The 13938-nt window shown below is 32.9% G+C and overlaps 1 long non-coding RNA gene and 1 pseudogene across 1 annotated transcript; one reads left to right on the forward strand and one right to left on the reverse strand.

The window, feature by feature from the left end:
• Window positions 1-1149: 1149 nt before the first annotated feature.
• On the reverse strand, window positions 1150-1932 carry LOC145118599 (protein S40-4 pseudogene; annotated as a pseudogene).
• Window positions 1933-11044: 9112 nt separating this feature from the next.
• On the forward strand, window positions 11045-11572 carry LOC145119012 (uncharacterized). Its single transcript, XR_013713595.1, has 3 exons — window positions 11045-11152; window positions 11330-11413; window positions 11509-11572. It is a non-coding gene; the product is annotated as an uncharacterized LOC145119012 (long non-coding RNA).
• The last annotated feature ends 2366 nt before the right edge of the window (window positions 11573-13938 follow it).

Consider the following 13938-nt stretch of genomic DNA (forward strand, 5'->3'; position numbering starts at 1 on the left):
CTCTCCAACTCATTCTCATTTCCATTATTTATCTCATTTTTTTCTTCTTTTTCTCAGACCCTAGTCCATTTATTCCTTCATTTTGGGAGAAATGAATATTATTCATTTCTCCCAAAATAGAAATAAACTTTAAGTTGTCGGTTTTATCCCTCTTTTTATATATTTATATATTTCTGGTTTATTTTAATCTACTAATTATAATTTAAATATAATATTTAATATTTATAATATTTTGTTATATATTAGATTATATTAATTACTTGTAAATATAAAGTTTGTTTTTTTTTATCAAAGTCATAAAAATTTAAATATATATTTAAATTTTAAAACACAATAATGTATTTTATAAAAGCTTATAATCAAGTGTTATCAATATAATCTTATTTATTTAATATTATTATAATTAAAAAAAATATAGATTATATATTTATTAAAACAAAATTAGTAGAAAGATGTGCTTGACAATCTATATAAATATACTAAAAATATATTTTTAAAGGGTAAAAATAAAATAAAAAAGACAATCTATATAAATATACTAAAAATATATTTTTAAAGGGTAAAAATAAAATAAAAAATAGAATAGGATTGAAAATAAAAACCACCGTTTACCCTATTTTTTTAATCTGGAAAAAAATAATCCATTTTGACTTTAAAAAATGAAAGTATGTTGAAGAGGTCTTAGAAAGTCTTCCGCACACAGCTGCACAACAAAAAGAATTTCTTAAAATAACCACAATGGATTAAACATTTTGTGCTTCTTTTCTTGAGTGAAAATAATCGTTTTTTTAATGTGTGGTATAAAGTATAAACCAAATATAAACAGTATTTTTTTTTTCTAAATGAATATGGCCACATAACCATATTTTATAAATAAACGAACCATGTTCAACTTAGATATAACATTATATATAATTATAACGTGGAATTGTATATTTAACAAGCAAATTAAATAATATAAAATAAAAGTTTAATAATTTGTCAAAATTCAACCTTTAAAAAGACAATGCTTTTGCTACGATGTTTGGTTTCTTCAACTTTGAGCGCCTGCAATAATTCAAAAGCTTCTGCCATGGCGAATTCGGAAAAAAGCTCTGAAAAGCAGAGCCCCAAAAGTTGATTCATCATTTGGATGCAAAGATTCGTAAATATGAAAATAAAAATCTATAATTTCGTCTCAAAATTCAAAAATTACATTATAAAAATCACCAGAAAGATGTAAAATCGTGGAAGAAAAAAATAAGGGGAAAAACCTGTTTAGTTAACAGTGTGTAGTGAAAATTCTCTCATCAATGTGTAAAATCCGCAATACTCTACTCTAATTTGAAGAAAGATTAATTAAAGGAAGTGTTAATCCTGAAAACCAGTTTTCTCCCAAATTGCGTTTCTAACCCTACTCAGATCTCGTCCTTTCAAAGTCCGCCCGATTCCTTCGTGAACGGAAAACGAGGCGATTCTCGTCCTCGCCAGTTGTCTCGCCAGAAACTCATGCGGCGGAATCCGGTTGCCGGTGCCGTCGTCGCCGTAGTTATTTTCGTTGAAATCATCGTCTTCATCGTCGTTTCTCCTCCGATTGTCCCTGTAATCTTCTTTTAGTATCTTAGACCAGTCCGGAACATTGACCGGCAACGACGACGCTGTTCCTCCGATCTCCTCTCGCTTCACCACCGCCGATGACTTCTTCGAGATCCGCGAACTCGGCACGGTTTTCCGTAACTCAGGCGATGCGGCAACGTTCCAGATATCTGATTCGTCGAGCTCAAACATGGAGTCCGTTCCGATAGAAACGTCCCTTTCACCGGAAAAGTAGCGGAAGTTTGATCTCGCGTAGTAGCTCTTGGATGCCGCCATTGAAATCGAGCTCTCTTTCTCTCGCTCACAAAATTTCTACTGTGTTTTGGAGTTATTCGTGATGAGTTGAGTCTGCCTTTTATAAATGCTTCCAGTGGATAAGGTTCTCTCTCATTTTCTTAACCTTTTTCATACTTTTAGTTTCTATTTCAAAAATAGATTAATTTGATACAATAATAATTGCTTTTTTATATGTTGTTATTTAATTTGTATTAATTTATTGTACATGTAAAACTTTTTTGGCAGGCGACTTTGAGTTCATTTAACTAGGTTTTTTGAACTTATTCATTAAAATATTATATATTAAAATAATATATATTTATTTAAAAAATTAAATACATTTTTGAAAATAAGAAAATCAGAAAGTTCATCTTAAACGATCTGTTATACCCATCACATACCACATATGTGGTGGGTGTCACATCAGCACCACATTCCTTACCACTAACATGGGATACCTACCACTAAACATAACTCCACCTCATTTTTTTATTTAAATTTAATTCAAAAATACATTAAAATACAATAAAACATATTTTTTTAATTAGTATTTTATTCAATAGAACATATTTTTTTTATTCAATAAAACATATATCTTTTTAAATTAGTTTTTTTATTTAAATTTAATTCACAAACACGATAAAACATATTTTTTTTAATTAGTTGTTTATTAACCTTATATTATGGTTCTTCGCAAAAAGCATATGCATTACGTGAGGTTTTATTACTTTTGACTTTTGATGCAGTAATGGCATCCACATAAGGGTGGAGGGAGTGGTAGCATGTGTTAAAACATTGTCACCTCATATTTTTATGGACAACTAAGCAAAATATGATGACATGGAGTGGTGATGTGTTTAGAAGGTAAATATTTCTTTTATTAAATAAAATATATTTTTATTTAACTATTTAAATAAAATAAATTATGAAAAGTGTACAAGTTGCTAAAGCTAAAATTACAACCGTTTGAAGCTGAAATACTCAAATAGGGACCACTTATCTTCTTTTTCTCTCGTCAGACAACTAGCGACCTACTCTTGGCAACCCAGCTCAGCACATGCATAGGGAGTGGTGGCGAGGCTTTAGCAAGTGCTTGGCGAGGGAGGGTGGCGAGCCACTCCCTTTAGTCTAATAAAGCATTGTCAAACTACGGTGGTTTAGACATGTGTGTAAAGGATTTGAAGACGATAATTAGATTGGTGGAGAGTGTGACACTGGAGGACAGGATACGAATGAGTCGAGTTCTCAAAGAACGTGACCTCAAATAGAAGTCTTAGTATTAGGGTAGTTGAATATGCTAGAATCCTTTATTTATATTGTCCTAACTTCTGTTATATTGATTGTATTGTACAAGTATTATTGTATTTATTTATTGCCATATTGTGGCCGTTAGCTTTCTTCGGTTATAAATGTTGCAATTTTGTTCTTTGTTGGTTTTGCTTACTAACTTTTTGGCGTATGCGTTTGATGTTGTTTATTAACATGTTGGTTTTAATTATGTGTCAGAAGTTATATATTGTGAAGTAGTCACTTTTCCACAACACATGATTGTTGACATCCATCTCCTCCTTACCCCATTTGAATGAGATTTGTTGTTGTTGTAAATACTAAATCAATGTATTTGTTGGTCATCAATAATTAGATTACATTCTTTCTAACAAAACAATTATAAATTTTAAAATAAAGATTGTCGTTATTGACTCGCATACTACTTAACTATTTGTGGTTTTTAACTAGCATCTATTTAAGTTTAACAAGAATTAATCGTAGTATTCTCATTTTGAATTAACCTCAATAAAAAAGTATATCACGAATCATAAACGACATCATAACAAATAACTATTGTATTCGATACCCCTTTTGTTAGTACTGGATTTTGTTTTAGCCAATTTGATCGGTCGGTCTGGTTCAATTTTCAAAACTTGAAAAAACCGCATCAAAGTCTAGAGTCGGTTAAAAACCGAAACTGCACAAATACAAGCCAAAACCGTATATATTCAAGACCACACCAAATGGTTTTAATAACGCAAAAATGCATCATGTGGTTTGTGTTTAGTTTGGTCATAAAACCACGCAAACCACACTATGTTCACCCTTAATTATTAACTAGGCGAATCCATGTACGTTATGCACGAATATATAATTATATAGTTAAAATAATAACTCTTAACAACGTATTATTTAATATTTCTAATTAAACAACCAATGTGAGTAGCAATTAATTAACATATTAGTTTTATTAAATGTTATAGTGTTAAATCATTGCTTGTGTAAACAATTAATTGATGATTTCGTAGTATGTTTTGAATGTTGTGAATCATATATCAAATATATGTTTATTTCTATGTATAATGAATATCAAATAATATGAAAAAACAAATACTATTTTTTTTTGTAACATAAAAAATAACTATAATAACTTTCTTACTAAAAAATCTAATTAATACTTATAAATCGTAATATATATATATATATATATATATATATATATATATATATATATATATATATATATATATATATATATATATATATATATATATATATATCACTACATACTATGAACATACATGCTTAATTATTTTTTTTATGTTTTAACTATTTTTTTATAATAACTTCAAAAAACAACATAAATGGTCTCTGTGGTTTCCTAAAATCTGAAGTTTAGTCCCCGTGGTTTAAAAACGTTATAGATGGTCCATGTGCTTTCAAAACTTTTGACGATTGATCCTTATTGCTAACTCCGTTAAGTTTTATCCGTTAACTGAAGAGTATTTTCGTCATTTCACTACCACAGTGACCATTTATGATCTTTTCTCTTATTTTATAAAAAATGAAATAATATACAAAGGGGATCCCACCTCCCTCTCTCTCTCTCTCTCTCTCTCTCTCTCGTATGAACACCGCCACAATCCCTAAAATACTAAACATGTTCTGAATTTTGGGTTCTTGAATCGATGTATAGGAAAGGAAGGAAGAAACTTCGTGGTTACTTCTAACCTAGTTGTTGTTGGTTACGTGCTACAATAAGGAGGTGGGGTTTGAGTTAATTGGTACAAACAACGGGGAAAGGAATCGTCGTCTTCATTAGGTGGATGAAGAAACAAACGAACAGAAGGAAAAACTGGGAATCTCCGGTGAGGCTGAGAGATCATGAGAAAGGGAAGGCGTTGACCTCCGGCGACCCTCGTGGGTTCAATCTCCGTCTGATTGGAAGGGAGAAGTACGAACGAAATCAGCAAATGAGGTGGTCCGGTGGGGTTTAACAGATCGCGAGGAGGAAATAGTTGATCCTCGACGAGCCTTCATCTTCGCCCTGGTCATCGTCTTCATCTGATTGGAATGGAAATCGAACGGAGTGGTCAAAAGAGGTGGTCCGGCGACTGAAATTGATGAAGAAGAAGAAGGGTTGTTGGATTTTCCGACGGCCCTTCTCTTGTCTGTTCGTTTCCGGCTAACGCGAAAGGGGAAGAGAGGAATTTGGCCCTGTTTGAGAAAGAACTGGACAAAATCAGAAGTCGGGAGGGGGCGTGGGACCTCGTCTTCATCAGATTGAAGGAGAAGAAAATGAGAGCAACGACATGGGGTGTTTGACGGTTAAGCTTCGACGGGAAGGGATCTGTTGGAGGTTGGGATGGAGGGAACAACCTCCTCTCTCTCATTTTCGCGTTTTCCGGCGATCGAAGGAGCACCCACCTCCGGTGGGTGTGTCTTGGCAGTCTAATGAAGAAGAAATAGGGACAACAATAGTAAGTATCGGGGGTGTTTGTGTGGTGCTAAATGAAGAAGAAAACAGGAGAGAGAGAGAGGGAGGGGGAGATGGGACCCCCTTTGTATATTATTTCATTTTTTATAAAATAAGAGAAAAGATCATAAATGGTCCCTGTGGTAGTGAAATGACGAAAATACCCTTCAGTTAACAGACAAAACTTAACGGAGTTAGCAATAAGGACCAATCGTTAAAAGTTTTGAAAGCACATGGACCATCTATGACGTTTTTAAACCACGGGGACTAAACTTCATATTTGGGGAAACCACAGGGACCATTTATGATGTTTTTTCTAATAACTTTTAAGCTTCAATATTTCTAGAACTATAAACAAAATAGTATAACCATTTGAAACTTTGAGAACAAAATATGTTTTTTTAAATGACCACTAATTAATATTAATAATAAACTTTGAAAACCACATTATGATCAAGATCATGATTAAAGGATAAGAGAAGCAAATTTAGTGATATTATATAGGGGAACGGTGAAAGGTTAGTTATATGTGTGAAGCAATGCACGACAAGCTCACATTTATTTATAGAATAAAATAGTTTATTAAGTTTGTTTACCATGACGTTGTGGGATAAATTTCTCCTTTATCATGTGTCTGAAAGATCTTTGTGCTAAAAAAATCATAATAAGATGATGTTACTTATAACATATGATCATAAATTTCCATGATAACAACAAGTTGATTCAAATAGATTATTTATAATAATTTGATTTCTGATAGATATTCATAACTCTTATAATTAATTATGAATTATTTATTTTATGAAAATAATAATTTTCAGTGGAAAGTAACATAATATATCATAATGTATGATTTATTAAATCATTTATATTCTTTTGGACTAAAAGGACTCTTTCCATTTAGCTAAAATATTGAAAGTTTATATCTTATAAAAGATTACACGATTTTATAAACTTTGGTCTCTTTTTTATCCCTCATTGCCAAGAGCTAGTGATAGCAGAAAGGGAATAAGGATTTGATTATTTTAATCTAAAGAACACTTGTAACACCCTGATTTTCAAATATTACATTTTTGACCCTTGGAACGAGTTTTGTTTGAAAAAAGGGCCCATAGTGGCATTTTGGTAATTTTAGGATTTTGGGAGTACGCTGAGCGTACGTGTGTACGCTAAGCGACTGGGGTGCGCCTTAGTACGCTGGGCATACACCTCGTACGCGGGGCATACGTAAAGATCATGCAAACCCTAATTATTAGGGTTTTGGCCCTATATAAACATCATTATAACCTCATGTCCACTTCCTTCTTCAGTCACCCTCTGTGAGAACAATCCCCAAGCTAACCCTAAGTGAAAGAGTGCCTTTTGGAGCCCATTGGAGTGTTTAGAGGAGTTCTTGAAGGTGAAGAGTGAAGTGTGGAGAGCTTGAAGTCGGGAAGCACTTTGGATATGTGATTTCTAACTTAATTGCAACCTCCATAAGGTATAAGGCTTGCAACTTTTTCGTAGATCTAGGTTTTTTTCTCTTTTAAGTCACTTTTTGGTCCCAAAATAGTGACTCACATTGATTCCTACATCTATACAATATTTATTTAAATATTTATTTAATTACGAAAATTAATTAATAGATAACATTAAAAATTTACCTTATTTAGATTTTGAAATGATTAACTCACATTGATTCCTACATCTATACAATAATTAGTAGGGCTGTAAACGAACCAAACGAACACGAACGAGGCTTGTTCATGTTCGTTCGTTTAAGTTAAACGAACAAATAAACGAACACGAACGGTTAAACGAACAAGTTTTCTTGTTCATGTTCGTTCGTTTAACAAATTACATTGTTCATGTTCGTTCGTTTATTCGTGAACATGCTAAACAAACATAAACAAACGAACATAAACAAACGAAGATAAACAAACATATATGAACATAAATGAACAATAATATAGTAATGTAATCAAACACAATTAAACATATGTGAAGATAAAAGGAACTTATATGAACAAACATGAACAAACGTAAACGAAGAACATAAACGAACGTTCACGAACATAATTGAACGAACGAAACCATTTTTCATGTTCGTTCGTTTAACTAAACGAACGAGAATTTGTGTTCATGTTCGTTCGTTTATTAAATAAACGAACATAAACGAACTTCCCGCCGAACGGTTCACGAACAGTTCGTTGAACGTTCAGTTCGCTTACAACCCTAATAATTAGTTAGAATAGTTGAATATATATATATATATATATATATATATATATATATATATATATATATATATATATATATATATATTAATTCACTAGTGTTGAAGTTAACAAATAACTCTTTCCCTTAACCCTTAAAACAAACATATCATATTATTTAACTTTACTAGAATGTTAGAAAAGTTAATGTTACTTGATTTAAAAACGCGTGTTCTCCTAATCTTTAATGTGATAATTACCATATTACTATAATGCCCTCGTTAATCAAGGACAACTCGTCCCAACTTAAATATTCGCTGGCATGTCAATTGATATCTTTACAGAATCCCCACCGTCGTTTTTCCAACTATTTCTTCCAGATCACTACACGTGTCGTACAAAATAAAGAAACTTAAAATACAAGCTGCACAAATACTCAAATAGAATCCTCAATCTCAAGCAATTACTCTACAAATATTTTCAGTAATTGACTTATTCGATTTCAGCTAATTAAATACACAAAACAAAGATTTTGAATATATGTATTTAATTATAATACAACAAATCTACACCAACCAAATACTATGTAAAAATTATTTCAACCTTTAGCGGCTATAGTTGCTTGACAAAACTAGGTACTTCACTTAATTTATCGTGATGCGGAGTTATTGTTGCTTACACAACAGGTACATGGAGAAACTGTGGTCCCTAATCAGAAGGCTCCAGAATGACGACAGGTGTCGACGTTCAGATCAAGACATGTGTTGGTGAGCTATAGTACGCAACTTGAGTTGTACATGAAAAAAGCCCACGTGAGGTGGAGCCCACTTGTTGTGACAGGTGGCGCTGTCTTCTGTAGTGTAACATAAAACAATATCTCGTTATGATGTTCATCCAAATTATCGTTTCGTGAGTTGAAAATATCGCATAAAGAGTGGATATTACCTTGGGGAAAGGGTAGTCTATTGGTATTTCACATCGCGGGGTTCGTAATGAGTATGGTTGAACGTTGAACAGGAATACCATGCTTTTCTTGTGACCATTTTTTTAAATGTATATTCCTAAAGAATTTGCTACAATAATGACTATATTAAAAATATATTTGGCCAATTAAAATAATGTTTGTTTATTGAAAGATAAAATATATGTTGGACTATATCCGTAGACATAGTATAGACATAGTAGATGAGATGGACTAACGTTGCAACTTTAAAAATAATTGTTAATTTTTGAAAGATAGAGAGTAAATTATATGAATCATCCGTATGGTTTGATATAATATATGAATCTTGTTTCTAATAGGACCGGCCCCTTTATTTTGAAACCCGGTGCAAAGAGTAAAAAATAGGTCCCCAATATTCAATGTTTTTAATGTAAACAAAATTTATTAATACCACGATGCTTGTTATACCAATAATCAAAACAAAATAACAATAATACATAAATCATGAGGCTCTTCTAGTATTCTAAAGTTGTCTATAAGAAACTTTAGAGAAAAAGTTGCCTATGTGAATTGAGAAAAATGTTTTGGAGAAGAGACATAGTAAACGGCAAGTGGCGGATCTATACTTTTTCTTATCGACAAATATATATATATATATATATATATATATATATATATATATATACATACAGAGAGAGAGATGATTATTTGAGAACTCATAGTTTCCTGAGAACCCGAGAACTAAAAGTGGAGCGTTGGATCAAAAAAAAGGGATGGTCAAGATGCACTGTGACATTTTTGTAAATAAGTGGAAAAATAAAGGGACGGGGGCATCAGCATTATATGAAATTAGGGGCATTTTGGGGTTTTAGAAATTGACTCATACACATACGTCTCCTGATCACCATTCCTTATCAGATCTCTCTCTCTCTCTCTCTCTCTCTCTCTCTCTCTTTCTCTCTCTCTCTCTCTCTCTCTCTCCACCGTATCTCTTCCCCTCGTCTCCATCCTCCTTCAATCGGTCCACCTCTATGTCCGTCGACAATGAACGTCGGCTACCAATCAACAATCTTTCATATCAGATCATCGGTGAAGAATTTACGAACCTATAGATCGACAATGTTTGTGTTCACCTTCGATTGCGATATTTGAAGCCCTAAATCGCCCGATTCATGATCATCGATTCATCGAGATCGATCAACAATGATCTCTCAAGTTTTTGAAAGCATCAATTTGTCATCATTGATCAGCTCCTGGGATCAAAAAGTCAAGCATATGACCATGGAAATTCATTTAGGTATCGATTCATCATAAATTGGAATATTCTTCTAGCTCCATTATGATCCGCACCACTCTCTTCCTTGGCGAGGGTATCGGTCCCGAGATCGCCGAATCCGTGAAACAGGTCAAAAAAGTTATATCTTATGCTCAGATTATTGAATATACTTGTAAATTGTCTTGAGGTGATAAATTTTTTCTGATCAATTTTCCATCGTATCATTTGTTGATTTTGAATATGGAATTGATGACCAGAGTGTATCATAAGAGCCTCGATCGTGAATTCCTAAACTGATTTGAACAGTTGATGACTTCAGAATTTTGTTAAGTTGTGGACGACTTCATGTTTCAAATTTGATGATATTTCTTCTGCTAAAGAGGATCTCGACTCCCCTGCCATAAGGTTTTAATTTCTAAATTTAATTTTTTTGTTCTTTGGTAATTTTACATTGAACTTTTTACAGTTCAACCGTATTGTATGAAACACAAAATTATGAGTTATGTGAAATATAACAATTCGTTAACTCTATATGAAGATCGATTCATTGTGGACTTAATATAAACAGTAACTTTGGAGAATCATTTATCAAAGTCTCAGAAGTAGATGAAATTGGAATCCAAGTATGTATCTTGATTCTTGAACGTATTAAATGTACTTTTTCTTCATATGCCCTTTAGTTGTCTTGTCAGAAGATATATTTTGACTTATTAGTTAATAAATTATGCAACCTTTTGTAGAGAGCTTGTCCAAGTGTCCAAAACATGTCATGCACAACCCATTTAAATCCCCAGAAAGGTTTGCACACTGTCCTCTGATTATCAATGTAAATTTAACATTTATCTGATTATATTTTTTTACAGATACCTTTTGTATGGGGACATATCTGCAAAAGCAGGCCATATGCTTGCCCTTCCTGAGGTACATCATTTATATTGAGAAAACAAAGTGCATGGATATTTTCCTATTCAATTTATTTATTTTTTTCATTTGTTTATAATGGTTTTGCAGTTTTTCTATCTATTTAGGTTTCTGATTTTTTTGCTAAGTTAATACAGAGGGTTGCACCTAAGAGTTATCAGCAGGCTCTTGGTGAAGTGTATGTTACAGGGAAGTTTCTAGAGAACTTCTCTGGTGATCAGGTACATGATAGTTATCTATTCTAGGGTTTGAAATTCTTCTGGAGATGCAAATGGTTCATGTAAAATCACCTGTTGCTGTTAGTGTTTTATCATCTGCATTTATGTATTTTCAGTCATGACACCTACAAATACAATCTTCCTGAATTGATTCAAAATCTGCATGTTTAACATTAACAGGTACGTTTCCTAGCAAGGTCCTTTGGAGTTCCTGGGAATCATCTTGGTCAACAAATTCATGGTTTCCGCTGGCCTTATGGACCTGTAAGATTCTTTTTCACATATTTATTTATTCATTTTTTTAGAATCTCAACTACATGGGCTTTGAAGATGTAAAATCACAATATTATCTCTTTCAGGTGGCAATCATTACACCTTTTAATTTCCCTTTAGAGATTCCTCTACTCCAATTGATGGGCCCTCCATATCAATTTAATGGGTTCTCAGTTTTTTTTTTTTTTTTTTTTTTTTTTTTTTTTTTTTTTGTGAATAGCAAATAAGTATATAAACGATCAAAAGCAAACAAAGCAATATTCTACGTTTGAGGATACAGAAACATAAAGTTCAGGAACATGAAAATTGAGGACAAGAAATTACGAAGGACAAATACCTTGTTTATTACATTATTGCTCCTGTGTTAAAGGACAAATACTCCAATCTACACTGTTTATTCCATTCTTGCCCCTGTGTTTATGCCATTCAAAAGTTTGAGTGATTATATTATTCAAATGTTGCAGTTTGCTGAGGCTACATACTGACTATATTGATCTTTATCAACTCCACCAACCTGATAGGTTTGTTGCCCCTTTAATATAACTCCATTAACATGAAGTTGTGTAGTGTGTATACAATACATATATGGTTTGGTTCCTAGTGTTTTGTTTTCTTTAAGATTGTTTGATGTAGATATGTTCCAATGTTTGGAGAAACTGATTATGATCTTATCAGGCAATATAGGCCAGTTAGTTTTGATGAACAACTTGATGCTCTAGGGACAGCAATTGATGCTGGTAAGGTTGGTACTGTATATTCACCCTCACTAATCATCTGTAATTGTACTCGAAATCAGCTTTAACTAATGATAATGAAAACTTTTATGTGAAATGGGAAAAAGAAAGTTGTCAAAGGTAGACAAGATATTGGCAAAAACCAACATAATTTTTTGAGAAGCTCACTATTGTACTAATTGCTACATATAATATTCAAAATCTTTTTAATTTAATTATTCTTCATCTTCATTATAGAAAAAACACAAAGAAAAAGTAATTTCTAAATTCAATTTTTTTGTTCTTTGTTTCCAGTGAATTGAGCTTGAAATTCCTTTCCTAGAAACCAGTTCAAAAGATTCCACCAATGTGGAACAGACTTTCATGGCCATGACTGCTTCCATCAAAGGTACTCAATATTTTCATTTTTTCTTTTTTATTAAAGACCAAAATGCTCTCATTACATATACAGAAATAAATAAAAATAAAAAATTTACTTTTATGCATTTACAATAAACAAAAAATATTTAAATATAAATAAAAATTTCATTTGTATTATTGAATTCCATTCCGCCAACCAAAATTTCACATTCCGATTTCACTTCCAATTCCAATCTTGAATTTACATATCTACATTTGTAGTATTCCAATCATAACAATTTTCCAATCTTTAATTTAACTATATACCACCCTTAAATTCACATGTAAATCACATGGGAATCATGTATGAATTACATATAATTCACATGTAAATCACAAGTGAATCACATATGAGGTACATGTGATTCATATGTGTGACAACCCGAAAATCTTTGCCTTGTAAGTTCAGCCATTCAATCCAACAGTGTGTCAGACTCGTTTCTGCTATCAGTTAGCATTGTTTAGAGTCTGTTTATGGGTTCTAAGCTCAGTACATTCAAGCATTGAGTATAGGATTGAGTTGCGTAAGTTCTTCGCGTTGAAATCGAGCAGAACACTCCATTAGAGGGAGTGTACGGCCATACACATGAGTGTACGGCCGTACACATGTGTGTGCGGCCTTACACCCATGTTGGCCGTACACCCCCTCCATAAGTGTGATATCCCTTCATTCCTAAGTCATTTCTTCAGTTTCCAAGTCAAGAACTCGAGTTTTCTCTCAACTATCATCAAGATTTTCACCCCGATCTTCAAGAATGTAAGCCTTTCTTCTGTTTTGATTAGTTGTTATTCTTCTTAACCTAGTAACACCCTTTGATTTCATCCATGCAAATAATCTTTTGGGTAGATCTTCAAATCTTCATCCATTTCACCAAGAACACACACTCGTTCTTGGTGATTGTGAACCCTCTTGAGCCTCCAAATCGTAAGTACTCTTTCCCTATGCTTAGTACATGTTAGGAACACTTGATTAACACCCTAAAAACGACCAAAACTCAAGATCAAAAGTGTACGGCCGTACACACATGTGTGGCCGTACACCCCTCAAAACACCCTTAAAGGGCCTCCAAAGTGAAAATCTAGCTTCAACACTTGATGAGCAATAGTCCCACAAGCTTCCCTATCATTCAAGCAAACTTTTGTGCACTTGTTACCATAAGTGTATGGCCGTACACCCATGGCCGCACACTCCATTTAGTGGCCGTACACTCCCCTTAGATGAATCACATGTGATTCTAACACTTGGTCCAAGTGTTTCCTAGTCCCTAAAGGTGTTTCCTTGCATGTGGTTGCTTCTAAACACTATATTCATGCCAATATATGCCATATATGTCATTTAGGACTCTTATGTGTCTCGAGACTTCACTAGTGGAGCTTCTCATC

Source organism: Lactuca virosa, chromosome 6 (genome assembly GCF_052849685.1).
Source record: "Lactuca virosa cultivar CGN04683 chromosome 6, Lactuca_virosa_CGN04683_v6, whole genome shotgun sequence".
In the NCBI taxonomy this organism is placed as follows: domain Eukaryota; kingdom Viridiplantae; phylum Streptophyta; class Magnoliopsida; order Asterales; family Asteraceae; genus Lactuca; species Lactuca virosa.